The sequence below is a fragment of the Festucalex cinctus genome, chromosome 7, assembly GCF_051991245.1.
Source record: "Festucalex cinctus isolate MCC-2025b chromosome 7, RoL_Fcin_1.0, whole genome shotgun sequence".
In the NCBI taxonomy this organism is placed as follows: Eukaryota; Metazoa; Chordata; class Actinopteri; order Syngnathiformes; family Syngnathidae; genus Festucalex; species Festucalex cinctus.
The window spans coordinates 15,123,415-15,137,706 of record NC_135417.1 but is presented as its reverse complement, the minus strand read 5'-3'; the positions used below and the strand labels follow the sequence as shown (position 1 = coordinate 15,137,706).

Sequence of the window (14,292 nt, the reverse complement as noted above, 5' to 3'; positions counted from 1 at the left end):
AGCACTATTTGTGCATGTCATTAGAGAAGCAATAAAACAATTTGAATGGGGACATTTTTATCCTGTATTTCTCTTCAATTAGAGCATTCTCTCTCTGCTGGTAATTAAAGGGATACTTGACTCATTGAGCCATTTTCAGCAGTAAAAAAGTTCATATTTTGTCCAGAATGAATTTGATAACTTCATTATCTTTCGTGTACAATTAATACCTCTAAAAACAATTTTTTTTCCCCACTTGCTGTTGACTGAAGATGACATCACCTGTGCTGTAAGTAGCTAATGACTAATCATGGCTCACCTGTTTTCTGGGTTTGGTCAGCAAACTGAGCCCTGATTGGTCGTTACCTACTTCCACAAGCACAGGCAGGCCCGGACTGGGCCATCTGGACGAGTGGAACAATTCCCAGTGGGCCGCCAGAGGGCGATATTTATTTAAAATCGGTAAATGGAGCAATTGCATTATGATGACATCGTCATACAACTGCACTATCACTGTAGGCTAATGTATTATACAGTATATAGCACAGACTGTGTGTCTTCGTTACTAAGGTTGTTACCAAGTCACATAATTTAATACCAAAATTAGCAAAACTTTAATCCACAAATAGCAACAGTAACACTGTAACTACAACATAAATATCGTCTGAGGGAAGGCTAATTTATTTTACATTGATACGCTAATAAGTGTAAAATTGTATATGTTCATTAAAAATTGAACTAAAGTGGGCCGGTCTGAACCTTGAAGCTTCAGGGCTGAAAATGACTCCCAGTCTGGCCCTGAGCACAGGTGATGTCATCTTTAGTCGACAGCAAGTGCAAATATTAGTTTTTAAAGGCATTAATTGTTCATGAAAAATAATGATGGTCGTCCCCGAAGCGCAGACTCACCAAACATGGAAAACCAGTGTTGGCGCAAACCGCAAGAGCTTCTCGACATGCAGTGGCTGAGTGCACAGATGGATTATTCACAAGCCAACGGCGGCCCTGGAAAGCAAAAAAAAAGCCCAATATAAAGGTTGCGGATACTTAAAACAGCCTTGAGGATGAAAGTGGCGCTAACGTCCACGTCAATCACTTCCCCATGCGAGCTGACCAAAGAAAAAGACATTTTTGAGCTTTGTAGCAATAAAAGCAAGATGAACGCTAATAAATTCCAGGGCTGTCCATAGTACATTAGCCATAGATGTCACATGGAGGAAGTAATTGATCATTTGGCGAGTGGCAGTCTTGTGATTGTGTTGATTTCACAACGTCAAAAAGCATGTTAAAAATGAACTTCGAATGTCACCCGATTGCATTTCAATACGTGCTTTCAATTTTGAGAGGCAAAGAAAAGCAGGATCAAGTCTTGCCTGCCTTCCTTCTTCCCTGACTGCCTGCATGGAATCCGATTACAGACAATCCTTAGATGGCAGTGCTCAACCATAGCATGACAAGACAAGCGCACACTTCTGTAATGTTAAAATACCAGCAACCAGGAAGAAAAAAAAAAATTCTAAGCAGATAGAACGGAAGCAAGCAAATTGTGTAAATCCACGCGTGCAGACTGCTGCATTCACGCGTCATCTGCCTGCTTTTTGCGGTTTGTGGTGAAGACGTTTCATGTAGAAATAAGTCATTCTCATACCTTTTACACCAAGTAGTCCGTCTATAATAAGTCACTGTAGCATTATGCACATGTTGAACAATAATCCATCTTTGAAGTGAGTGTTTCAGAAAGTTTAATAAAGCCATGGCCAGATGACAGTCACATCTTGGTAAGCTTTTTTTTTTTTTTTTTTTTTTTTAAACCATAACTTTCGTAGCTTTTCTATGGCATTTTGCATTGTGTGTTCTCATTAAACCAGCAAACTTCCATCAGGCCAATTTATGCAATCGTTTTAAATAGACAACCAATAATTCATTTCATTTTAGCCTGACAGTAATTTAAGAGAATTAATTTGACTCCAAGAATCTTTTGAAGTGAATGCGAACGTGACTTATGCTAGCCTAACAACACAAGCTTCCTGCATTCAAGAATTCTGTCATACAGGTAAAGTGTATTTGTCAATTATCATTAGTCAATTTAGCAATCATATTAGCATGGAAACTTGTTGGTTTGATAGCATAAATGAATGAGCTAAAGCTAGCTACCGCTTGGTGCTAGCTAGCTTTTGATTTTGTACAGTAATTGACTAACCTTGCTCTCGGAAGATGAATTCTCGCGGTATTTGTGAGTTCACAAACTCCGGAGAATACATCTTGTATCGCTCCCGCAGATAAGCACCGTTCCCGAACCACTGGTGGTTCGGACGAATCACAGAGCAACATTGTGTTTGGGGGCGGGATATGCAACTGTGACTACTGTGGGCTAACAAACAAACCCAACATGGACAAATGGACGCTACAATTAATTCTGTTCTCGCAGAATTACTCACCGGTTCCTTGTTGAATGTTGAACAGCGAGAGGCGCTTCGTGCATTTCTAGCTGGTAAGATGTTCGTCGTGATTGGTTAAAACAAACGTGTAGAATGTCGCGTCGTCCAATCAGCTCAAATTATCGTACAGAATGTCCCGCCTTTTTTAAACACAAATTTTTAATTTTGTACTTAAGCAGCCTCTGTAATTTTACTTTATTTAACTCACCATTTTTTTTCTTGAAACACCATAATTCTACTTTAGTACAGACTAGTGTGAGTACTTTGGCACCTCTGGTTTAACATAACTGTATTCCCCATCATTGCCCCCAAGTGGGTTCACTTTGTGTTTCGTTTTCCCTTGAAATCATCTCTGAATATTCTATTATTCCGCAACGTTGGAGATCACGTCGGATATTGCTCTCGTGTTGTTGTTGTTGTCTCCTGATGACAAAGCGACTCTCATGCAGCGGTTACCTTTACTTCTCCCCCACCCTCTCTTCCTCCATTTAATAGTTGTTCAACTGTGCAAGGCCCCATTGTTTTAATTTCACGCAAGACACACTTTTGGTGTAGCGTCCGGGAGTGTTCTGAAATGACAGCCAGTGTTTATGTTGAATACACAAACATTTTTTTTTTTTAAATATCAGCCAAACACGTGTTTTGTTGAAATGACTGAGCTCAAAAGAAATTCCTTGGTGTTTTTTTTATTTATTTTTTGTACTATTGAATGTTTAATCTGCATCCGGGAGGCTCAATTTGCCTCCCACTCCCCAATTTGCAGCCACGAGGGTGATCAAACGTTGATTTAATAAGCACGGAGGGGAGTTTAATAACCAAAACCTCAAATAGTAGCACATGAAGTTTGAGCTGCTGTTGGAGAAGGGATGTGGGGGTGGAGGTGGGTTGTTGGGTTGAGGCCGGCTTTTAGCAGGCATTTGGAGTCGAAGCGTCTGCCTTATTTGGGACTTAGAGAACAGGTGGAGATCAATACGCTTTAATAGGAGTGGGAATGAAATGATGCCAAAGTGTCCCACATCAATGAATGCGCTTATCTGCTGGAAACGTCCGGTCCAGCAGCTCCTGCTTGCTCACCTGTAGATTAGACAGAGTGAGCTGGAGAGCATGCGGGAGCACTACATAAATAAGGCCCTGGTTCAAATTGTTGCTCTTAACTTATCGCTGGAAACAGATACAGTACTGCATGTGTTTTTTGTCCGTCCCCCCCCCTTCTCCTACTTACTGCTGTATAGAGTTTCTATTCATATTTTCTATAAATACAATTTGATGGCACATTCTCGTGGATTTTTGAAGTGTGGAGTTTTGAAATCTAGAATGCCTTCATTGTTGGATGGCATCACAAATACACAACCTTGTTTGACTGATGCACTTGTTTAATACATCTTCAAATTCCACAACCCATTTAGGCAGCAAGCAAGTTGTGCATTAATGAATTGCAACCTCTGGTGCATATATGAAATAAATTTTTGTCTCAAGATCGAGCTATTATACAAACTCATCTGATTGCAGTTGTTAGTTTCATCGTTGGATGCCACAGCCCGTTTAGGCGGAAAGCTAGTTTGACCAGAATAGACAAACAAGAATACTTTCTTTGCTTCAAGATGTAGCACTTATCCAACACGATCTGATTATCTGGACCACAATTGAGATAAATCATCAAAATGACACAGCCCATTTAGTCGGGGAACTAGTTAGACCTGAATGGAATGAGCTCTGTAGGATTTTGCATAGTACTGAAATTTAGTATGTAGCTATTGCTTCAACATTTAACTCTGCAACGAGACTTCAATTCAATGTTAGTTATATATTTGGATGCCACAGCCTGTTTAGGCGGCTGTCTCTGCCGTATTGAATTCTCACATGCTTGCATTGCCTAAAGATGTGCCGTAGCAACTATGCAACATAATCTCATTGACTGCAGCTGTCAGATTAATTACAGCCCATTTAGGCGGCAAAATAGTTGGACTCAGATGATTGATATAGTCTGCTGGATGTGTCATAGTAATGAAATCCAGTATGTATTCCTTGCTTGAAGATTGTTTGATACAATTGTTAGACCAAACTTCAAATTACCACAACCCATTTAGGCGTTAATGTAGTTGAACCTATATGGCTTTTTCTGTTGGCTATTGCCTTGTATTGATGATTGACAATGTAGCAACTATGGAATATGCTGTCGATGGATTTAAAAAGAAAAAAATTCCACTCCCCTTTTAGGCAGCAAACCAGTTGGAACTGAATGACCAGCACAATATGCTGGATTTTTCCTGGTATTGAAACCCAATATGCTTCCATTGCTTCAAAATCTAGAGACTGTAAAACATAATCTGACTGTAGTCAGATTCATCTTCGGATGCCACATCCCATTTAGGCAACAAGCTAGGTGATTCAAATGAATAATGCCTTCTTCTGGATGTTGCCAAGTTCTTGCAGTAGGCTTCCCCTGCTTCATGAAATAGCGATTTGGAAATATAATATCGCTGACTACAATTCAATTCAATTCAATCTTTGGATGCCACGGCCCATTTAGGCAGCAAACTAGTTAGACCTCAACAAATGGCACACTGTGTTGAATGTTGACTAGTATTTAAATCCAGTGAGCTACAGGACATCATTTTATTTCCCACTGCATGATTGAATATGCACTTGAGTTGTTTTTAACATTGTTGCACTCTCTCCTTTCTGGCAAACCTGCATCACATCCAAATTGTGCGTCATTGAGGTTGTTTTATTGTGGAGGAAAAAAAGGAGGCTAAATGCACTCCTGGAATAGTCCGATAAGGTATGCGAACAGGCACCTTGCTAGTCCCTTATCTTGCCGACATGCTCTCAACACAACCCCCCCTCGCCCCCTCCCAGTGCCAGAACCCAGCCCGCCATTTTTAGCCTGATAGGGAGAGGTCCCTTTTATTCTGGGTCAGAAAAACTGAACTCCAAATGAGTTTCTCACCTCTGGGGCTGCGCTTTAAGCCTGACAGGCAAACGTGAGGCCAGTGGCGATGAGCAGAGCTGAGTGGCGGGTTGACACATATCCGTTGCACGCTGCGAGCAGGTGCTGATCTCCTGGTTTGTCTCATTTGACAGCATATGGTGCTGATTCGCAATCACGGCCCCGGAGAGTGATTGGATCCTGGTTGAGCCAATAGAAAGTGTATCTCTGTGTTCGCTCATTTATTATATTTACAACAAAATGTTAACTGCCTGGAGAATCCTTTCCTCTGTGTCATTATAATGTAGTATAAGGTAGTGCAATATATGTGTTTTCTGTTTTACGTTTAATTTGTGTGTGTCAGGACCGAGGTGTGGTGGTGGACCGAAATGCAGGTAAGCAGGGTGAGGCAAAGAACGGGGTCAAAAAGAAGGTTAATAAACAAAAATGAGCTACAAACTAAGAAACAAAAAGTCCAAAAGGTTAAACCGAGACAAGACGTGGAACAAAACCGGCAGCAGGACATGAAGAAAATGACAATGAATCAACGCAGACAGAGGGGAGACAAGAGATTAAATACACACACACTAATTGACACAACGAGATACAGTTGGGCATGGCACAAGTGGCAGAGGATACTGATTGGTTGACACATTAGGAGGGGCAGGCCAAAACACAGGTGGACATAATGCTTGACAAGACCAGGGAGGCACACAAGTGCCCACTGGAAGTTGAGTACTGAACTTTAAAATGCTTCCAGTGCTTCACTTTGCATTGCAGTCTCATGGATACAATGGTGGGGGACAGACTTCGAATGCCACATCCGTTTAGGCAGGAAACTAATTCATTAGGCCGACTTGAGCCCTCAGATGGATGTTGCATGGTATTGGAAACACATATTCTTCAAGACATTGTGACAAAGCACCATAATATCACTGGTGGGATCAAACTTTCTGTGCCACAGCCCGTTAAGGCGGCAAAATAACAAACTGGGATAAATGGCTTCATCCCAGCTGGAAATTGCATACTACTGAAAGTAAAAATGTTTTAAGGCAGTGACAAAGGAACATGAGCTTTGTGAAATCAGTTTGGATGCCACAGCCCGTCTAGGCGGCAAGCTCATTGGCTCAAAAGGAATATCATTTCTGCCTAGTTGTGAAAACAAATATAATTCTTGTGTTTCAAGATGTTGCAACCATGGGGCGGAATCTCATTAATTCACATACTGCAGCCTGTCTAGGCAACAAGTACTTAAACTCATTCACTGCCTTTGACAAGTATACTTGTCAATTGTATTTTTTAGAGCGGTGCTAAATGGGGGCGAATCTGAGCATGCTCCACTGTAAATATCAAACTTGGAAACAACTTTACTGATGCCCAACCACCGGTAGATGACATCATTGCCCCATTTTATAGGAAATAAACACAGTTTCAGAGTCCATGGGAGAAATGGCTGTATTTTGGCAAACCTACATTTTTCTGCTGTCAATTATAAAAGAACGGGACGGGACAAAAAGTAGGGAGTCTATTCTGTTATTTGGTAGATTCGGTTTATATATAATTATTGAATGTAATATCACGTGAGTATTGGAAATGTAAAAATTTTCTATAATGACTGGCAGTGAATGAGTTAAGTGCCACTTTTGCGAGATGTTGCTTTGCATTTGAATGTTCCATGGCTTCGCCACTATGCAACATAATTTAAAGAACGGAGAACGCTCATCCTAAACCGTCTATCTTTATTCAAAATTACATTATACGATACAGTTTGACATATTTATCTAACATAACAGCATGTCCTCTATCTTCCGCTGATTGCCATATGATTTTTGCCTTGAGAAATAACGACACCCGGTGCCGCTCAAAGCTCGCCGCACTCGTCCTTGGCCAGACGCTTGACAAATAAACGGTGACGTTCAGATTGTAATAGAGAGGCAAGCTGCCAAGCGTGCGACATCCCCGAGCCCGACTGCGTAAAGCTGGAAATTTTCTTAAGCGGGCGACTGAAGTTTTTATTTATTTATTTTTTTTACCCCCACCCCCTGGCATTAATGAGCCTTTAAGCCTCAACCAAGTGGTGACCTTCAAAAATACCTTGGATATAACAGCCCACTTGAGTGTTTCCTCAGCCATGTTATACACACAGCATTCAAGAGCAGATTCATGCACGTAGAATTTAGAGGGTCGTCATTTCGTGGTAGAGGAATTAATTTGGGGGTAATGAAATACAAAAGCGTTCCTTTGAGATGCTTTTGTGAACACATGGGGTCCGGGGATAAGATGTTATAAAAAGGGGATTTAGCTGACAAAAGATGTGGAAAGAATAGTAGAATTCATGTTTGACCATTCACATTTGTTCTGTGAATTTATAGTATTGCTTCACATGAAAAAGACTTACGGTCGAACTGATCATTGATATAATCATTCGATAAGTCCTAAGACTTCTAAATACACATACTTTAGTGACTCCGTATGGCAGATGTTGCCAAATACTGAATCCAGCATCACCAGGTTTTTATTTTAAACATAGTGATTATGCAACAGTCTTGTTCATACATTATATACCTCAATTTTTTTTTAGACATAAAGCAACGTTGCAACACAGCCCATTTAGGCTGCACACGTTAGACCTAGATTAATTGTCTGCTCTTGGATAATGCTAGTACTGAAATCCAATATGCCTTAATTCCTTCAAGATTGTAGCAACTATGTAATACAGTTCAATTAATATAATTGTGAAATCAGGCTATGAATGCCACAGCCCGTTTAGGCAGGATGCTAGTTGGACCTATTTATAATTTGCTCCTTTCGGTATCACGCAAGTTCTAGCCTAATTAAGTCGCTTCCTCTATTGAAAAAAATATATGCCTCTATGCAAAAAAAATTGTGAGGTCTTTGAATACCACAACCCATTTAGGCTGAAAATTACTTCTTACCCTCTGTTTGATGTTGCATAGTATTTTTTCATTCCTTAAAGATGGAGGATTATCTCATAAATCAATCTCAATATCTATACTGCATCTCCAAAAGCCACAACTTATGCAGCAATTGTTGCCAGACAAGAGAAATGAATCTTAACACGAATCGAAAAGAGGGCAGATCGTGGAAGTGTCACTTAACTTTTATAGTCTTATGTGACCTCAGTTGTTACAGCGTCCAACAACAATGATGAGACAATTTACGTCGCCAACAAGCCACAAACGGCCAAACGGGAGTGATTTGATGTCATCTTCGAAACGTCTCGCAGCCACATTTCATTGCTCCCATGTTGCCCTCCGCATTGACCGGCGCCATACGATCGTGCACAAACAAGCAACTTTGAGGTTATTTAAAGGACAGTGATCAATAATGCTCCTGTAACTCCTACTTAATCTTCATAATGAGCTTTATTGCGGCAATTAATCACGTCTGAGCAGCCAGTGCCCGGCCTCTCCCAAGAACGCTGGCAGAATAAAGGCCGAACGTAGAAGCACATCACACAGCTCCCACGGCGGATCTGAGTGTAAGAATTAGAGCGTAGTCTTTGACTTAACTTGACAGCTGCTTGATGCCATGCTAAGTAATCCATCAAACGTGTGCTAAGAAATATGACAAGAGTAATATTTAAAACACACAAGTGCTGCTGATTTATGGTGTGACATACAGCACATCTATTGTGCACAAGTCAAAATGAAAGCACAATTAGGATACATTTGAGGATAGCGCAGCCCGTTTAGGCGGCAATCTAGTTGGGCTTGAAATACTGTCATCCTTTGCTGGAAGTTGCAAAGTGCTGAATGCAATAGGCCTCCGTTCCTTCAAGATAACGACTATCAAACATGTGATATCATGGGCTGTGATTATTGGATTATTGTTCGGATCCTACAGCCCGTCAAGGCAGCAATATAGTTAGGCCTCTGTTAGATGTTGCCCCAGTACTAGTAACTGCAATATGAATCCATTGCTTCACGAGATTGCAAATATTTCAATGATCTCATTAACCACCATTGTTGGACCATCTTGCGATTCCACAGCCCGTTTAGGCTGCAAACTAATTTGGCTCAAACTAATTGGCAGTCCTTGTTTTCCCACATTGGGTCAACTATGTAACATTTCACACATTTCACTGACTCCATTTTTTTTTTAACCTCACTTTTCTCATACTACAACCCGTTCATGCGGCAAAGTGCTTGAGCAAAAATAGAAGCCACCCAGGTTTTGAATGCTACAGTACATGCCAGTATTGCTTCAAAACATAGCGGTTATGTAACATTAATCTCAGTGACTGAAATTTCTTAGAATTTTTGGATGTCACAGCCCGTTTAGGTGGCAAGATGGTTGGGCAAAGATAATAGGCACCCTCTGTTGAATGTTGTCCAGCATTTACAGCATTAAAGCTTCCATGCAATGTTATCCTAATGGTGCCAATTGTTACTGTAGATGCCACAGCCTGTTTAGGCATAAAACTAGCAGACGCCAAGCACCCTCTTCTGGATGGGGCCAAGTATTGATTGAAACATGCCTTAATTGTTTCAAGATCTAGCGAATATACAACACAATCTAAGGTGACTCTTGGAATATTACAGTCTGGTCAGGCAGCAAATTAGTTGCAGCTAAACTACTGCCAACCTCTTTTGGATGGAATACAATTGACTGTTAGTTTAGCTGCAATGTTTGGTGAATGTTCGGAATTACAATAAAATTGAATCTATAAAATTAAACAATAAATAGGAATTGTACTTCATTCGGAATGTCTAAACTTAAAAAAAAAGAAAAAAAAAAAGATCTAAAAACTCGCTCTACTTATCTAACAGTCGATTACCTAAAACCCATGCTAATGTCATGCTGTTTATATTGGTTGGCTTTAAATTGTGTAAGCAGCCAGCAGAGCTTGCGGATTGTAGATGAGATTCACATGAGTGCAGAGGCCTCTTATGATGACCGATTCCGCTGCATTTGGAGAACTATTGATTCTGTCCCGCTCCTAATCGAAGGTGATGATGGCACGGAGGTGAATCCATTAACGTCTCGGAAGCTGCGTGAACTACGTGGAGGGCCTAATGCGTGTCCTTACCCATTTGTCACCACCGGCGTGGACGAAAGTGGAGGGGCGCATCCTCTGCCGGGGTCCTGTTCTTCTATTTGTCCTTGATGAAAGCAAAAGACAGCGGTGAAAAGAAGATGTCCTGTTTAACTCGGGTTATTGTTCATGCATTCATCGGATAATCTACATGTAAACCATGATACATAAAATATACCCACTGTAGATGAATTCTAGCTATGTATTTTTAGGGTTGTTGTTTATGCAGTCATAGGAGAGTGTACTTGTTAGTAGTGCTGTCAGTACAGAATATTTTTAGACTCAATTAATCGACTAATCAGATTCATTTTAATTTTGCATTAAAGTGTATTACAAAAGTACTCCCCAGATTACTGTTTATTAACCAGTGACTGGTGTTTATTTCATACTTCGCATTTGTATAGTGATTAAAAACTGGTGACTACTGGTGCACTATTATACCGGTTCGGTCATTGTTTTCCAAAGTAAAAGCAGATGTTTGCAAATATCTTATTTTGATTAAACATAGAAGATAATCAGTCTTCTTTCAGGAAGGACTACAGAAATCCTAAAATTTGGACAATTTTAAATAAAATAAAAAAAAAATAGCTCCAAACGATCACTAGATTATTAAAATAGTTGTCGATTATTTTGATAATCAATTGTCAATTGATCGATTAATTTTGACAGCTCTACTTGTCAGTCATTTCACGCATCATCATATAGCCCGCAAGTAAATTGATTTAATAAAATTATATTTTTTTTTCATGGAATTAAAATACATCTTCCCATCATCCCCAAGTGTGTTTGTATTAATTTTTACAGCCAAATGTTTGTACTCTGTATTCTGTGCATTTACTCTCTCGGCATCCACACAGTCACGTCGCAAGTTCCTATTTTCAGCTGAGGAAAAACACAGTATGGCGCTTATTTAGTGTTGTCATATCATCAAACTGTCAAAAAGCGTCTTTAGACAAGTAAATCTTTCACATTTTTGTGTACTCATAATTGATTCTCTGTTACATCGCCAGCAAAATGCCAGCTAGATAGCTGCGCCATAGATGGGTGGCATCAAAACCCTTGCCGAGGTTTGATCGACTGTCACATCTTATCGCGACTTTGAAACGGCGGCAAAGAGTGGGGGTGAACACATGCACACACATAGATACACTCGACTCCCCGCTCCTCTCAAAGAATTACTTTGCTAAATATTTTCAAAGCTCTCTTCGCCTGTTTCAAATGTCAACTCCTATTTTTTCGGGTTAGCACGGAATGAAAGTATTAAGCGAGATAGCGCAAGGAAACCAACTTCAAAGGGCAAACTTTGAGATTTGGATGAAGAAAAAAAAAAGTGTGCAAGTTTGCATTTGGAACTTTGGGGACGAGCCACTGTGGAAAAAGAAAACATGCACAATGGGGAACATCTGCTAACAGAATAGCAAGAATATTAAAGGAGAACAAATGCTCCCTGTTAGCATAGCTAATAATGTTTGAGCCCCAGAAAAACAACACTTGATTATAAAAAGAAATGTATGTCTTAGTTTAATTAACCACATGCAGGTCTGATGCTAAGCAGCTAACATTGTAGCTACACTTTAAAAAAAGCCTTGAAACATTATGCATTTCTTAGCATGTTTAGATAGGCAGCTAAATGTCAGCTAAATGTTATTTAAACATGCAAGTCATGCAAAAAATAGAAATTTGGGGAAAAACAAAATTATAGGCAATAAAAGTAATATTAACATGGTGGATTTTAAATACCCTTTAAACATGACTCATCACTTCCTGGCTAGCTTTCTTAGTGAGTGTAGGTAGCCAGTGAACAGCTAACCATATACCACAACACAAAACATCCCCAAAATTCTGGAAGAAATAAAGTTTTTGGAAATAGTTTTTTTTAATTTGATTTAAACACACATCTATTCATGCAACCTTCATTAGCAAGTTTAGCTAGAAGTTGCTCTCTGCTCTTCTTCTTGCTTTTTTTATGCGACATCTAGAGCTCAGTGCTGCTGAGCGTGATGTGGCACGACATGATATCACACTTAAGACATGTAACTCTAAATTCACACTTTCCTGTATAATGTAAAAACCCATTTAAAAAAAATATCTTAAAAATTTGTGATATTGCAGGATTAAAATTCATGTTCTAGTAAACATTTTTGGTAGCAGTCCTTGCGGCTAAATGCGCACTGGAGACCGTTTAGGCTACTTTGAGCTCTTTTAAACCAATACTTTAGAGTCATAATGTTGCAAAGTATCAACATCAAGTAGATGTAGAATATGGAAATCCAATAGGGTAGAAATAGAAATAGAAGTCATCAGCATGGATGGAGGGGGCTTTTTGATGTTTTTCTTTTGCAAACTTACCAACATTAAAGGCACAAGCTCACAATGGTAGCATGCAAAGTCCTGCTGTGCACGCAGGGACTTAGAAAACACCCTTCAACAAACATCAGCTTGCCTCAGAGTCTCAGAGCGCCCTCCTCCAGCCGGAGTTTTTACACTGAAGAAAGACGCCCTAAACCAACCCCATGAGGGGACCCCGCTTTGAACGGCAAGTTGCATTAAATCAACGACAATGTCTATTTATATGGAAGAATGACAGACAGATAGACGGCACAGTGGGCTCTGTTTCTGTTGAATTTTAATATCGCATCGCTTGGGATTTCTTTAACATATCAAAAAAGACTTAACCTCATTGCGTTTCTCTGCAAAAATGATGTTTAGCTTGTGGATTACAAGGCCAATTTGGTCCATAGACAGCACCATAACTAAAATAAACCACTCTTTATTTATTTATTTTTTTTATCGTGTGCCCTGCATCCAACCACCCACCTTGTTTCTCCTGTACGTGACTCACAACGGCGATGATTCGGCATGCGATCCGTCAGGGAGGTTTATGGGGGAGCTGAGCCAGAGCACTGCACGACATTCTGCATGTAAATTTTTGGGAAAAGTCATGAAAATGTGGGGGGGGATGCTGGTAAGAAAAGAAAGGACCAGAATGTCACAGGGAAATAAATGACTTCTGTGTCACAGCAATCTTGTTTGCCTACCTAACATACATTTTTACAAGATGTTATGAGACTCTAAAATATATATATATCACGTGTACCCTAAGTGTCATCATTTAATTAAACTTAAATAAAGAGTAAATTAAATAAAGAGTAAATACCAATAAAGAGTAAATTGAAAGTATCTTTTCAACCCTTCAACTTACAGGTTAGGCATCATATACAGTTCACTAACCTGAAGGTTGAAAAGGACAAACAAACAAACAAAAAAACAAACAAACTGTAACAGAAGAAAGCTAAAAGATGGAAATGCAGTTAGTCATCATTTAACTTAGTAAAAAACTGTACGCTGATAGTACGCTAAAAAAAACTTAGTGGTTAAGCAAAATAAGAACATGAATTACATTACATATACGCATATAACATTTCTATTTAAAAAAAAAAAAAAAAAAAAAAGCAAAAGAACAATCACATGACTTTTGGTGTCAGAAAATCTAGATTCAAGGCAGCCATGGCTAGCAATGTGCTAGCTAGCAAACCTAGCAAATATTATTTATTTATTTATTTATTTATTTAAAAAAAGTGATTATTTATAGTTACAAGTTATGAGACCATGACAGGTACGAGACCAAATTAAACACATTATGTTATAACTAGTCGAGTTGTACGGACACAAATGATACATTTTAATGAGGCTGTAGCTAGCTGCCCATGAGTTAGCTTGGCTGAAAACCAGTTGTACAATCAAAAAGGCAGCCTCGGTGTTTACAATTTACAATTATACAAAATTTAACATTTTAAATTATTAATTTTTTGGTGATTTTTGGTCATTTTAACAAAAGGCATTAAATTTCAAGGCGAAAGAATTACATACTTTTGTAGCTTTTGTTG

The 14,292-nt window shown here is 39.3% G+C and overlaps 1 long non-coding RNA gene across 1 annotated transcript in view; it reads left to right on the top strand.

Moving 5' to 3' along the window:
* LOC144022295 (uncharacterized) overlaps nucleotides 1-10,739 on the top strand; it is an 82,043-nt gene extending 71,304 nt beyond the window's left edge. The window contains exon 3 of the long non-coding RNA XR_013284300.1: nucleotides 10,320-10,739. This is a non-coding gene — a long non-coding RNA (uncharacterized LOC144022295). The remainder of the gene's footprint in view (nucleotides 1-10,319) is intronic.
* The last annotated feature ends 3,553 nt before the right edge of the window (nucleotides 10,740-14,292 follow it).